This window comes from Pinus tabuliformis, chromosome 6 (genome assembly GCF_031772625.1).
Source record: "Pinus tabuliformis cultivar Carrire ecotype Pingquan chromosome 6, CPIR1, whole genome shotgun sequence".
Lineage (NCBI taxonomy): Eukaryota > Viridiplantae > Streptophyta > Pinopsida > Pinales > Pinaceae > Pinus > Pinus tabuliformis.
Genome location: NC_142292.1, coordinates 385,766,071 through 385,778,975, shown reverse-complemented (window position 1 = coordinate 385,778,975; position 12,905 = coordinate 385,766,071). Strand labels below are relative to the sequence as shown.

The 12,905-nt window shown below is 33.9% G+C and overlaps 1 pseudogene; it reads left to right on the top strand.

The window, feature by feature from the left end:
* The first annotated feature begins 5,410 nt into the window (after positions 1-5,410).
* On the top strand, positions 5,411-8,428 carry LOC149258935 (alpha-galactosidase-like; annotated as a pseudogene).
* Positions 8,429-12,905: the final 4,477 nt, after the last annotated feature.

Sequence of the window (12,905 nt, the reverse complement as noted above, 5' to 3'; positions counted from 1 at the left end):
CAATTGCTTGCCCCATTTCTTATCACTCACTTTTTTTTTCCAAATTCTTTGGCATCTTCCATCATCTTGTTACAGATTTCTCCTGGAATTTTTACTTGACTATAATTAGTCATCTCCATCTATTTCTTTATGAGCTTCTCCATGCTCAAACATAAGCTACAGATAAGGCTCTATAGTGAAAATTCCTTTTCACCTTGCTACACTATACCTCTCCAATATTCTCTCCTAAACTTGGTCTTTTCATACCTATAGTTTTTTCCTCTAAAACCTCTTGGGATTCCTCTACTTGTCCTAGAATTCTACACTCTACTCACTTCTCGTACTAGCTTACTCTTATTCCTCAACAATTTCTACCCAACCTTAGTTGTAAGTTGTTATAGCTTATATGTTGTAATAGTCTCTACCACACTTCTCTTTTCTTTCTCTTCTACTACTTGCACAAACACATACTTTGTCCAACTATCAAAAGCATATTTACCTGCAAAATATTACCAGACCTACAACTTCAATACCTTTTGTGTTCTCTTTTTCCCAACTATTTCCTTTCACTGGAACATTGCCCTATTTCAGACCTCTTTGCTGCAAATTTTGTTTGCATATCTTCTAGTTCTTTATCAAATAATCTATCATTCTTCCTTGATCATCATTTGTCAACATATATTCATATCCATCTAGTAAAATTGGATCTACTAAAGATAAATCCATTGCCTCAATATATACAACCTTTATTCTTGCTTCTCCTTCTTCAATATTTTCTTAACAATATGCTAGTGTCTTCTTTTATTCTCTTTGATAACTTGTCAAAATTCAAGAGCATTCCTACTCTAATCTCATATCTTAAATTATTCTTTTGGATTTGTGTTGATCCACCACCAAATATGCCAACACCTTTGTTCTAGTGTTTCTATAATGGCCCTGAGTTCCTACTTTTGCTATCTACAACAACTTCCTGTTTCTTTTCATATTCTTCCTTCTAAAATTTCCTTATATTTGTGCTCTCTCTTTCAAAATCTTAATTATCTCCCAAAGATCATTCTTCTTTGAATACCTAGTTTTTGTTGAAGCGTATTTTCTTTTATTACCAACTTAACATGAGTTAATTCCTGCTTTAACAGTGTTCAAGTGCTTGAGAACTAGCCCAACCATATAACCCACTTTATATTACCAAGTTCTATAAAATTAGTGTTAAGCACTAATCATATTGGATTGAGCTCACTACCCGCTCTTTACTTAACCCTACAACCATGAAAAAACACCAAGGAATCTTAATACCTTAGCACCAAGCGCTACACCAAACAAGTCCCTAGAACCAAGTTTTGTGCCCAAGTGTTTATCATATCAACATATCAACAATATCGATGAGTAGGATTTTGACGCATAACCATTTTTATATCTTCCTAATATAATTCCCCATTAACTAACACCACTAGATAGCCTTACATCACTTAACAACACTGGAATATCAACTCTCTCAAGATAATGGCGATCAACATATATAGGGTAATCAGCATTTAACAAAACTTCAAAAAACCTCCAATATAGCAGTTCTCTAATATATGATATCGGTCTTATCAATGAAACATTACCTGTAAGAAAATATTTTTTCAAGAGTTCCTATCAGTTAATAGTGGCAGACACCAACATATCATAATTTCACTGAAATGCAATGCAAAGCAAACAATCATCAAAACTCCAAGGCCAAGGCAACACCCTACACTAAAATCTTGCTATTGAAAGATCAAGCTCTAGTAGAGTGGTGGAAAATGTAAATAATATGTTTGATACAATCCTCTGTTAGTAAACAAATACTCCACCAGAAGTTGGGAAAAACATGACTTTATGTGTTATGCAGTTTTCTCTGATATACAAGAACTTCCATGTTGGAAACCATTAACAAATAACTTTGCCACTATGCAGATGGATCTGTGTGAAACCCTAAATTTGGAATTGCACGATAGATGGTTATCTAATAGGAAAATAAAAGCAAATGTTGGACTCCAGAGTTGGAACATTGACTAGTTCGTCCTTTCACTACACAGTTTTGTTAGGTATGAGAGAATATCGATGGGCCTCAATGCTTGATGCAGAGTTATTGTTCAATAGACAAATACAAACCCAACAATCGCACATAACACTATTTTATTACTTATTGGAATTCACATGAATGCAAACATACCAATTTTCCCTTCAACTAAGCAATACAACCAAATTATGTCATTTATCCATTCATTAAAACACAGGGTGAATGTCTACAAAATTGTAGTGTTATTTTCCTATCACACCTTTTGATCTCCTTGGACCTTTTTCCCTCTTACATGCTCTCTCTTATCCTACACACTCTCCTTTATCTATTTTAGAACTCTCCTTCCATGTATATACAATATGAGCTCACATTGCATGTATATACAATATAATAGTTTAGCTATATTCAACTAAAAATGGATCAAATCATCTATTTAAAAAAATATTTCATCTAGCCTAAACTTTAAATCTTTTAACAAATCACTTGAAATTATGAATTATGTGTCCATAAAAAATAAATCCCTAATTTATTAAACTAATCCTATAATCATAAAATAAAATAAATTAAGTTAAAAGAATCCAATCCCTTTCAATAATTTTATAAAACTTTCTAGAAATCTCGTTGACTTTAAAGAAATAATCATCCATAATAAAATCAAATTCCCTACATAAAAATAAGATAAAAAATTATGTAAGATAAACAATTAATTAAAAAAATCAACCCTTAAACTCCTCCAAATATTTTAACTTCAAAACTTAAAAGTTTAAGTCACTTTTACATACTTTTAAGCAATTAATTAAAAAATGCAACCCTTAAACTCCTCCAAATATTTTAACTTCAAAACTTGAAAGTTTCTGTCAATTAATGTAGTGAGTTGTTTAACAAATTATCAATCTTCCCGTGCTTTTTAAATATTATTTGTTTTTCGTTTTGCATTTTGTTAGCCAAGCCTTGGAATTGGAATCCCAAGAGTCTCTCCACTCATATATAAATTCATGATATGGCTAATGCAATAAACAAGTTGATTTGTGAAGGTACCCTCTTGACTTGACATGGTATCAGAGTCTGCTCCCAAAATTAGTTTCTTTTCTCATGTAACTCCTATCCGCTGCTAGATTCCATGCTATGTTCTTTGTTCAGTGAATGCTCTGTCCCTTTGCATCGACTCTTGAAGCGTTTATTATTCTCTACATTGTATTGCTGGAGCGATTAATTCCCTGTGCATTAAGTTTTGAATGTTGTCTGTCATTGGTTATGAATTTGAAGTGTCGTCTATGCCCGTTGTGAAGTTGTTGCAGCAGTGAAAGTGAGCGATGATGAATGCTATGGTCACTTCTTCACTATGCGTTAAATTTTTGCTACATTGAGGTTGGTTGAAACTCTAAACCTGGACTCTGGACGAACGCTGGTCAAAATTCTTATTGAGTTGAATGGTATGTTGCTTGAATTTTTTTAAGGGCTACATTGAGTTGCGTTGAATAGTTGCCTTTTTATGTGTTGTGTTATTGAACAAGGCCACATAGCTAGTGTTCCCTATCACTTAGTTTAATTTAGCTACTAATTTATTTTGTATTGCTATGATGTAATTAGTTTTGGTTAAATGTAATTCGTCCAAAAAATGGTCAAAAGTATCGTGGTTGTCATATTGCTTCTTTTCCAAGATGCTATATAACAATTTGTCATTTTCTTTTAATGTGTGATCTACTGCGCCAATTGGTTCAAGAGCTTTAGTGCTTTTCATGGGTGGCATTGGGAAAGTGAAATGTGAGATTTTTCTCCTTTTACAACTTTTTGTATGGTGGTGTTCATGTATTTTTGCAAGCTCTATAGCAATATAGTTCATAATTGCATATTTTTTTACTAGACAAAGAATAATTCTAGTTGTGTATAGTTTTTTTATAAACTTTAATGTCATATTTGTTCATTTTAATCGATTATATGTATATATTTGTATGAAAAAACTCTATTTTTTCAACAAACCCCATCCATGGATGTGAATGGAAGATTATGCATGGATGGAGAGGAACTCTTAGAACAATAACACTACGCTATTGATGTTGAATGGTGATAACTAAGTTAATTTTGTGTCATGAATATTTAAATAACAAAATGATTTATTTTCTATGGTCATGATGTAAGTTGCAACACTTCTAAAAAACAATACAAATAGTTAAAAATATGTTTTAAAAGTAATTAGGCCGATAGGCCTTCCTTTGGAACAGACTTTCGTCGTCCTATTTACTGTGCTCCGTTCGATCAAATTAGACCCACTTTCAATCATTGATTTAAAGAGTGGTTTCTGCAGTCGATTTTACAGTAGGTGGTTACCCATTTTACGGCGTACTCTACTCCGTTCGATCAAATTAGACCCACTTTCAACCATTGATTTAAAGAGTGGTTTCTGCAGCCGATTTTACAGTCGGTGGTTACCCATTTTACGCTGGAGTTCCAGGACAGCACTTGCGTGCAGCACAATCCCAAAGTCCAGGTGCACGCACCTGTCTGAACAAACTCAGCTCCTCCCTCTACATTCGATAGGGTTTAGAGGTTAGTAGGTTAGTATAGCGCCGTGTATATATTCGCGCAGAAATCCAACTGCTCCTTTTTCTATAGCAACAGGGCAAGAGCCGAGAGTAATTCGATTTGGGTCTGTTCTCAGCCTGCAATTCTTGAGGGGGGTCAAAATTTCTTAGAGCTCACGCGCTTTGTTAATGGTTTCTCAGTCCAATTCTCAATGCAAGTTCAACGCATCTTCTTCATCTTTGTACATCAAATCCTTCAGACAAACGCAAAATCGACAACAGCAATCCAGCGACTCTGTTTTTCTGAAATCCTGCACGTGGTTTCGGGAGCTCTGGAAGTACAGACGGGTGGCTCTGATAATAATCTGACATAAATATCTAACTTTGTTATATCATTTGGATTCCAACCATAGTGGGTGATTGGAGTTTTCTGTTACTTGTCAGAAGGATTGTCTGAACTTAACAGGGAACAAACTTGAAAAAATTATATTTTGCAGGAAAATCGGCCCCTTCTTGGCCACTGATGGTGACGGGTTCCCCCATCTCCTCCCTTCTTGCCTACTTGTATTTTCATCTATCATGGTGATATTGAGCTAGGATCAATTTACTGTTTTTAGTGCATGAACCGATTTTAGTTTACCTAAATGGTGAAGGCTTATTTTAGGGCATGGTCGGAAGGCCAGAAAAGACTCAGCTGAGACTTCCACACTGTTTGAGAAGAAATATGTGCCGTAAATTTCTGTATCTTGTCCTTCAAATTCAATCTCTCCAAACAGGCTTGGAATTTGAGGATCATCTCCCTACTTTTTCTATTTTGTGATTGAAAATTGGCCGTTTAAGATAAAATGTGATGAAAATGTGGGGGATGGCCCTTCAGATTTGGGTTGCGTGTTTTTGGCTGTCAGTAATTGATACAGGAAATATCCGCCTAGCTAATCCAAGCCTAGATGCAGAAAATAATGTTTTAATTATATTCACAGGAACTCGGAGAAAAATGATTTGTATCATGTAGTTCCTGCATTTTTATGCGTGATAATTGCCATTTTTGTTTCATGTTAAACACAAACAATGAGAGAATATAATATAAATTGTGTTTGCTTACAGGGAAAGTTGATTCCTCGTGCTTTGACATTTCCATTGGGCATCAATGCCCTTGCTGACTATGTGCATGAGAAGGGTCTGAAGATTGGCATATATTCAGATGCAGGGTAAGCTTAGCAAGACTTTCCTATTCTTGAAAACCATAACCCATTCGGGACCTTACGTGAGCTTACCTGATCTCAGGTAAGATCCTGTTTTTCTTTCTTCCATTTGTAAAACCACTTACTGACTTGGGGTTTTGGCTTTAGGCAATACACATGTCAAAAGCAACCTGGCTCATTAGGATTTGAGGAAGAAGATGCCCGGACATTCACTGAATGGGTATGTCAGAAATATTCTTTAGTGTGTATGAAGTTAAGATTTGGTAAATTGTGAAGAAAAATTAAATGCTACAATATCAACAATGTTGCATCAACAGGGTATCGACTATCTCAAGTATGATAACTGTTTCGATGATGGTTCAAAACCTGAAGTCAGGTGAAGTTCTTCTCCATCAGGGTTTCATCTTTGGAGTAGATTCATACTTTCAGTTGTTAGAAGGGTTTATCTTTGTATGCATAGCAGGTACCCAAGGATGAGGGATGCACTTCTTAAGACAGACCATCCAATATTCTATTCTTTGTGTGAGTGGTATGCAAGACTTCTCTATTTTCTGTGGACACTTGTATACCACTGGATGTTGTTAAAAGTGTATACTTATTAACATTCAAATCATTGAGTTTTAGAAGTATTTTTTTGGCGACTTCCAATTTTTTTGGTATTTTTGCAGGGGTGTCGATAATCCGGCTACTTGGGCTCGAAATGTAGGAAATAGCTGGAGAACAACACTATACATATAGAATAAATGGGAGAGGTAATTTACTGGACCTTTGCAAATTGTTCTTATTATCAAAGATCCATGATTTCATATTTAAAATTACAATTTTCTTGAGCCTGCGAAGCTCAACACTGAAACATAAGTCCATATACTATGAGGCTTACACATTTTCACTTGTGGCTTGAGAGGTCTGCACCATCTGCTTACAAATCTTTGATATCACGTTCAATTTGGTTATAAGTTCACTCATATATTACAAGATTTCATACATAAGTAGTTTGTAGCTCTATTTAGGTCATGTCTTTCTAGCATAAAAGAAACATTCGTATATAAGTTTGAATTTGAATACAATTTGATACAGAAAAATTATGTAACAAAAAGATCCATTACAGCTCCAGAACGGAATTATACTTCTCATAGCTAACAAAATATGCATTTTGTTCCAAATTTTAGAAGAATTTCAGCTTTGAGAACACTTCATAAATAAGAAAAAGGAAAAAAAAAAAAAAATCACTTCTTGAAAATTTTGTCTTTTGATTATATCTATAAGATGTATTAGAGATTTTCTTTCAATATTTTAGAGCTTTTTGGGTTGTTTTTTTTTTGGGTTTATGGAATGATCGGGATGAAATACATGAGGTATATTATCAAAAAGACAATCAAAAGTAAGATGATCACATTGTATCCATATTGTATGGAAAATTTGCTGGATTTTTACTACTTGCTAAATTTCCATACAACAAAGTCCAATATGACCGAATTTTGCTGCTATGTTTTCTTTTTTGGCTTCAACTTCCACTGAATGGTGTGAAAACCAGGGATTGAAATGCATGACCATGAATAGTATGGTGTCGGCCATACTACATGGTGGAAGGGATTGAAATGCACTATTTATAATTCATTTTATTTGCAAATCGAAAGCAAATATTCAGAATTTTTTTTTAGCAAGTTTGGAGAGTTTTGTACTCACTTTATGACTTGCTCTGGTCCAATATAACATCCCGGGCAGACCAAAACAACATTTGGGCCGACTATGCAGGACCTGGTGGATGGAATGGTAACGACCTTTCTTGCTACTAAAATTTACTGTGCGATGTCTTTGAAATTTAGGTCTTTGTTTTTCTTTTTTATTTTGGGCTTTTGTTTATATTGGGTAAGATATGCTCCAATGAAATGTTTACAATCATTTGGTCATGACTTTAGTTGTTGTTATTTCATCATGAATCAAGATAAATGCATATCAAGAAGACGCAATCACACAAATTCCCTCTCCCTACAGAGACCTAGCATGTTATGCTTTTGCCATATAGGCTCAACAACATCTAGATCAGAGAATTATTAGTAGCTTTATCTTTTTATCATACACTTCTTACTTCAACAACCGCTATAAATACCATCAACCGATTCCAGATCATTACAAGCATTATTTGAAACATTATATCTGACTAAAGGAAATGAAACGATTTATAAATATTGTCCTCTGTTAATTTCTTTGGACACCTTGTATGTTTTCCCATATCTTCAGATCCGGACATGTTAGAGGTTGGGAATGGCAACATGACTGCAGATGAGGACCACTCACATTTCAGCATTTGGGCTCTTATGAAGGTATTCAACATGCCAATGTCTTAGGTGATCATTACTGATAATTAGGAAGGCATGAACATATATTATCATCGCTTGTTTTCAAGTAGGGCTGCAAATCGACATTCAAGGGAAGTTGAAAGAGCTTATTTGCGAGGCGATCACAGCACTGCTAGGAATATTTCTCTAAAATCAAAAGAGGAACATTTGGCTGCAGATAAACTAAATGCTAAGGCAGCTGCAGAAATTCTTCAACTTAGAAATGAAAAACATAAGGACATTTGGAATTTAGATCTACATGGGCTTCATGCAGCAGAAGCGGTGCAGGCCTTAGAATTGCAATTGGAAATGATTGAATACCATACTTCTGTCCCAGTTTAAGCTTTTCACAGATTACAAGCTGGAACTAGAGAATCGACATCTCACTTTTCATATACGTTGTTCATGTATGTTCAATCGTACTTGCCAAAACTATTATACAATTTGGAATACGTTTTTAAATTGGTTCTTCAGATTAGGTTTCAATTTAGTCTCTGAAGAATTGTTGTGGTGTTGTATTTAAAATTGCAGAGGAAGAGGCTTTCATGAATGTATTGAGGTTTATGCATCAGGGAACACTTCAACTGCCTTGTACTGCTGAGGTGTTGGATGTGTTGATTCTTGCGCTCAAGATGGATATCACAAGATGTGTTGATTATTGCCTCAGGGAGTTGCAGTCATCAATGACAACAGACTCCGCATTGCATTATTTACAACTCCCACAAAATATGCTTACAAATCACAGAGTGCAGTCATTAAAAGAGTCTGCAGAGAAGTTCCTTGTCGAACATTTAGGTTATATTGAAAAGTAAGTTTCTTATTACAATGTTTTTTATTTTATTTTTTTCTAAGAAGTATCATCAGGATTAGGTTATATGAAAAGTAAGTTGCCTTTGACTTTCTAATTTCTCCTGACTTCTAGATTTTGCATTTTTATTTTATATGATTTTTAAAAACTGGAACTCTTTTCTGTTTGTAATTTTATACCTACTGTCATTTGAAGAATTAACTATTTTATTTTTCTTATTACATAACACAATTTGTTAATAGAATTAGAGAGAAGCTATAAAATTTTTGATATAGTTTATTTATAAATTTTTTGATACAGTTTATTAATATTGTTTTATAGAATAGAATAGATGATTTAATTGGTTATTTAAGTTTTTTAGAAAATATCAATTTAACTTTTGTTAAAAAGAAAGTATTTTTTGTCACTAGATTTTTTCTAGAAAAAACTTTTATGCACAAATTTTGTGCAAATAATAGTGAATTTATTATATAACTTTTAAAAAATAAATACTATAAAATAAGATTAATTTCAAATTTGGCTAAAATTATCTTTATCCAAATTTGACAGAATTCTGAAAATTCTGAAGAGAATATATATATATATATATATGAAACAAAATTTGCATTGCTGATATGACTCTCTCGTGGAAGATTTCTCATTCATCCCTGATGTACTTCAAACTAATCAATCTGTTATGTCCTGATCATGATTTTCAGGCATTCTGAAGAGCTTTTGGATCTTCCTTTGGCCGGCATCGAGGTTGTGCTGTCAAGTGGTGAATTGAGAGTTTAATCAGAAGATGCACTGTATTATTTTGTCATAAGTTGGGCCAGAAAACATTATCCAAGTCCTGAACAAAGGAGAGAAATCTTGGGCAGTAACCTTTGCAAACTGATACGTTTTCCAAACATGACCACTCCCAAACTGAAAGATGTTCTTTCTTGCGATGACTTGGATAATGTGTGTGCATCAAAGGTAGTGTCAGAAGCACTTCTTTTGAAGGCAGATGCACCCCACAAAATATTGAATGAAAGGGTGTACTAGCATTTCCCTATTACAGTGGTGGAGTTTGATGACCCAATCAAGGAATGCATGGTGTTTTGGTACATAACCAAAGATTCATGTTCTCGGTTCTCTCCTGATGATGAGCGGCTGTATTCTCTACCTTTCTTGTTCTGTGGCGCAAATACAATCTACAAAACTGTAGGAGGTAGCGTTCTGATAATGTCTCAGAATCTCAATTGTATCTGAGACCAATGCATTACAAGAAATACTTAAAACGTTTAATTGAAATCATTCCATAATTTACTGAAAATTTATGCGCTGTCCTTCAGACTAGTGCATGGTTACTTGCAGTTTGTACAAGTTGTGCATATCTTTATGGGTAAACTATCTTTTTAATTTATTATTTTCATCATATATATGACTCACATGAAAATTAAATGGCATCTACTTGGCTTGGCAGTTACAAGTGAGAGCCTTCCAGTCCTCTTGTAATTTTGCATGCATGAGGTCTCATTGTATTACTATTTACCATGTTTGTTCTGTTGTATCAGTTTATTTAGTGGGACGTATCTCCTTTTTTTCATGTTGAGCTTCACGCTGTAACTAATTTCAATGAAACTGGCATGACACTGATCATGCGAATCAAGCAAAAAGCTACAACTATGAAAAATGATCCCAAGCAAAAAGCTACAACTATGAAAAATGATCCCATTTAAATTAGCTGGTGGTTGGAAATTCTTTGAACTAGAGGAGTGATGTACAAGAATCCACAGTAAGTTAGAAGAAAATGCTCCCTAAGAAAGTGCAAACGCAACTCTTAGAAAATGTCAAAATTCAATCTAAGATAACATGAAATGAAGTAAAACATGATACATAATAGGATAGCCACAGTGAAGTTTAGTATTGTTATCCACATGGACATTAACTAAGGAAAAAAAGGCTGACCATACTTATTGAAAAACAGAATAATACATAATATCAAGTCTTTCTCACCATCTCTTCTCTATTTCAGTGAAAGTAATATGTGAAAACCCATCAATCTCTGATGTAAGTTTCATGTCTGTTAAGCAAGTCACATGATGGTTGTTTTGTAGTTTTTCTCTATGTTAGGACAGCTTGATCATTTTCATGAGAAATGCAAGGGTGTCACTCTTCTTAGACACTGGTACCACTATCCAATTAGGAGAACTTTAGAGGTTGTAGACAATTATACGAGAGACTGTGTACAATTGGATGATCTTTGGGCGCTCAATTACTTCTTAACCAAAATTGGCAGTGAAGGTCAAGTGAACTCATAAGTTATTTTGTTTTCTCTATTCTAAAATTTGAAACTGAATTCAAAACCTTCACTATTTTCCTGACACATTTGTTCTTCTGGGTACTGTTTTGTATGGAGGGTTCTTGCTTGAATCCCCTTTGTTATTTTATTTTTGGATGAACCTAAATAAAATATTTCCCCATTTCTACTTTACTTTTGAGTGTGTAGAAAAAGGTGAATTGATATCCTTCAGTATCTTTCCACACACCCTAGATTCCTCAGCAGCTGCTAAAAGGTCCCTACTAATAATGTGCCACAGTTTTTGGTAGAAATCAATAGGGAAACCAACAGGCCCTATTTCCTTTGAGTACACAACTGATCTTAGTTCTTCCTGGATGAAGACCCATGTTTAGTCTACTATCGGGATTTGAGATATCAAAAGGCTCTGTTACCAGGTTTTGGTAGTAAGATTTTGCCGCTGTCTTAATACACAGAGCTGATCTGAGTTCTTCTTTCCAGCCTTATTCTAGATGTTTTGTTTGCTTCTCTTCTCCCTTCGGTAGTTGTGTGAAAGAAAGCAGTTGTCACGGACCAGAGCTTTCCCCCTTCACGGTTCATTCATCAGACAGCACCAGTACGCTATGATATCCTCATGGTTGTGGCTTTATGGTCCTCAGATCTTTCTATTCTTTTTCCTCATGGCTAAGATCTTGTTTTTAGATATAGAGGTCCATTTTTATAGGAGATTGCTTTTGCACTCCCGCACGACAGAACTGCATTGGGCTTGAACTTTTCTAAAAAATTAAGTTGTATTTAAAGGAATATGGTGTCCAAAAAGCATAGAACTCCAAACATCAAATCTCTTTGCTCCTTGTAGGCTTGAACCAACATCTCTTCTAGAGAAATTCAACAATTCTAATTTAATAATCCTATCGGCCTCTCTTTGTACCTTTTGGGACAATTGCTAGTATATTTTATTTTATTTGTTTGAATATTTTTTCATTCAAAATGTAATCATGATTAAGTATTAAATGTATAAGAGTAAAATAAATAATATGAAATACTATAGGTTTTTAAAAATACTTTAAATATTACTCAAAACAATTGATGAGTTGGTATAAAAATATTGGATTTTTGACTAAATCATTGACAAATAAAAGAAAGAGTTACTTGCACTTTGGACACATCACTAATTTTTTTTTAAACTTCAATTAAGATTTTGGCTTACTAAAAGTTTCAAATAAGATTTTGACTGGTTACAATATATTTTCTTTTTTCTTGTAAAAACAAAAATGCTCAAGTTTATAAAAATAAAAATGAGTTTATATTTAGAATTAAATTTGTAAAGCAAAAATACCCAGTGTATATTCAAAATATTACACATATCTTATTCCTCTACATGATTGGCCAAACAATGCATTTGGCAATGAAATCAACAAATGAATAGCCAATTAAATTATAGATAATAATAAATTAAATTATTGCTAAAAATACAAAAAAATATTCTCAAATATATACTTGGTCACATTAAAAGAAATTGGATGGATTTGACTAATTGATTAATACCCAGTCAACTTGAAAACGAATGCGTTAACTCTGCCCCGGCGGCAGGGACAATAAGTTTGTTGAGTTTTTAAAAGAATGAATTGTGTGGTCGTTGAGGCTTTTAAAAGATGTATGGTATTAAATTATGAGAAGTGCACATGGCATGTAATAATTGGATGATGTTTTGAAATGTTATGCTCTTGACAAGTGTGATGGAAACG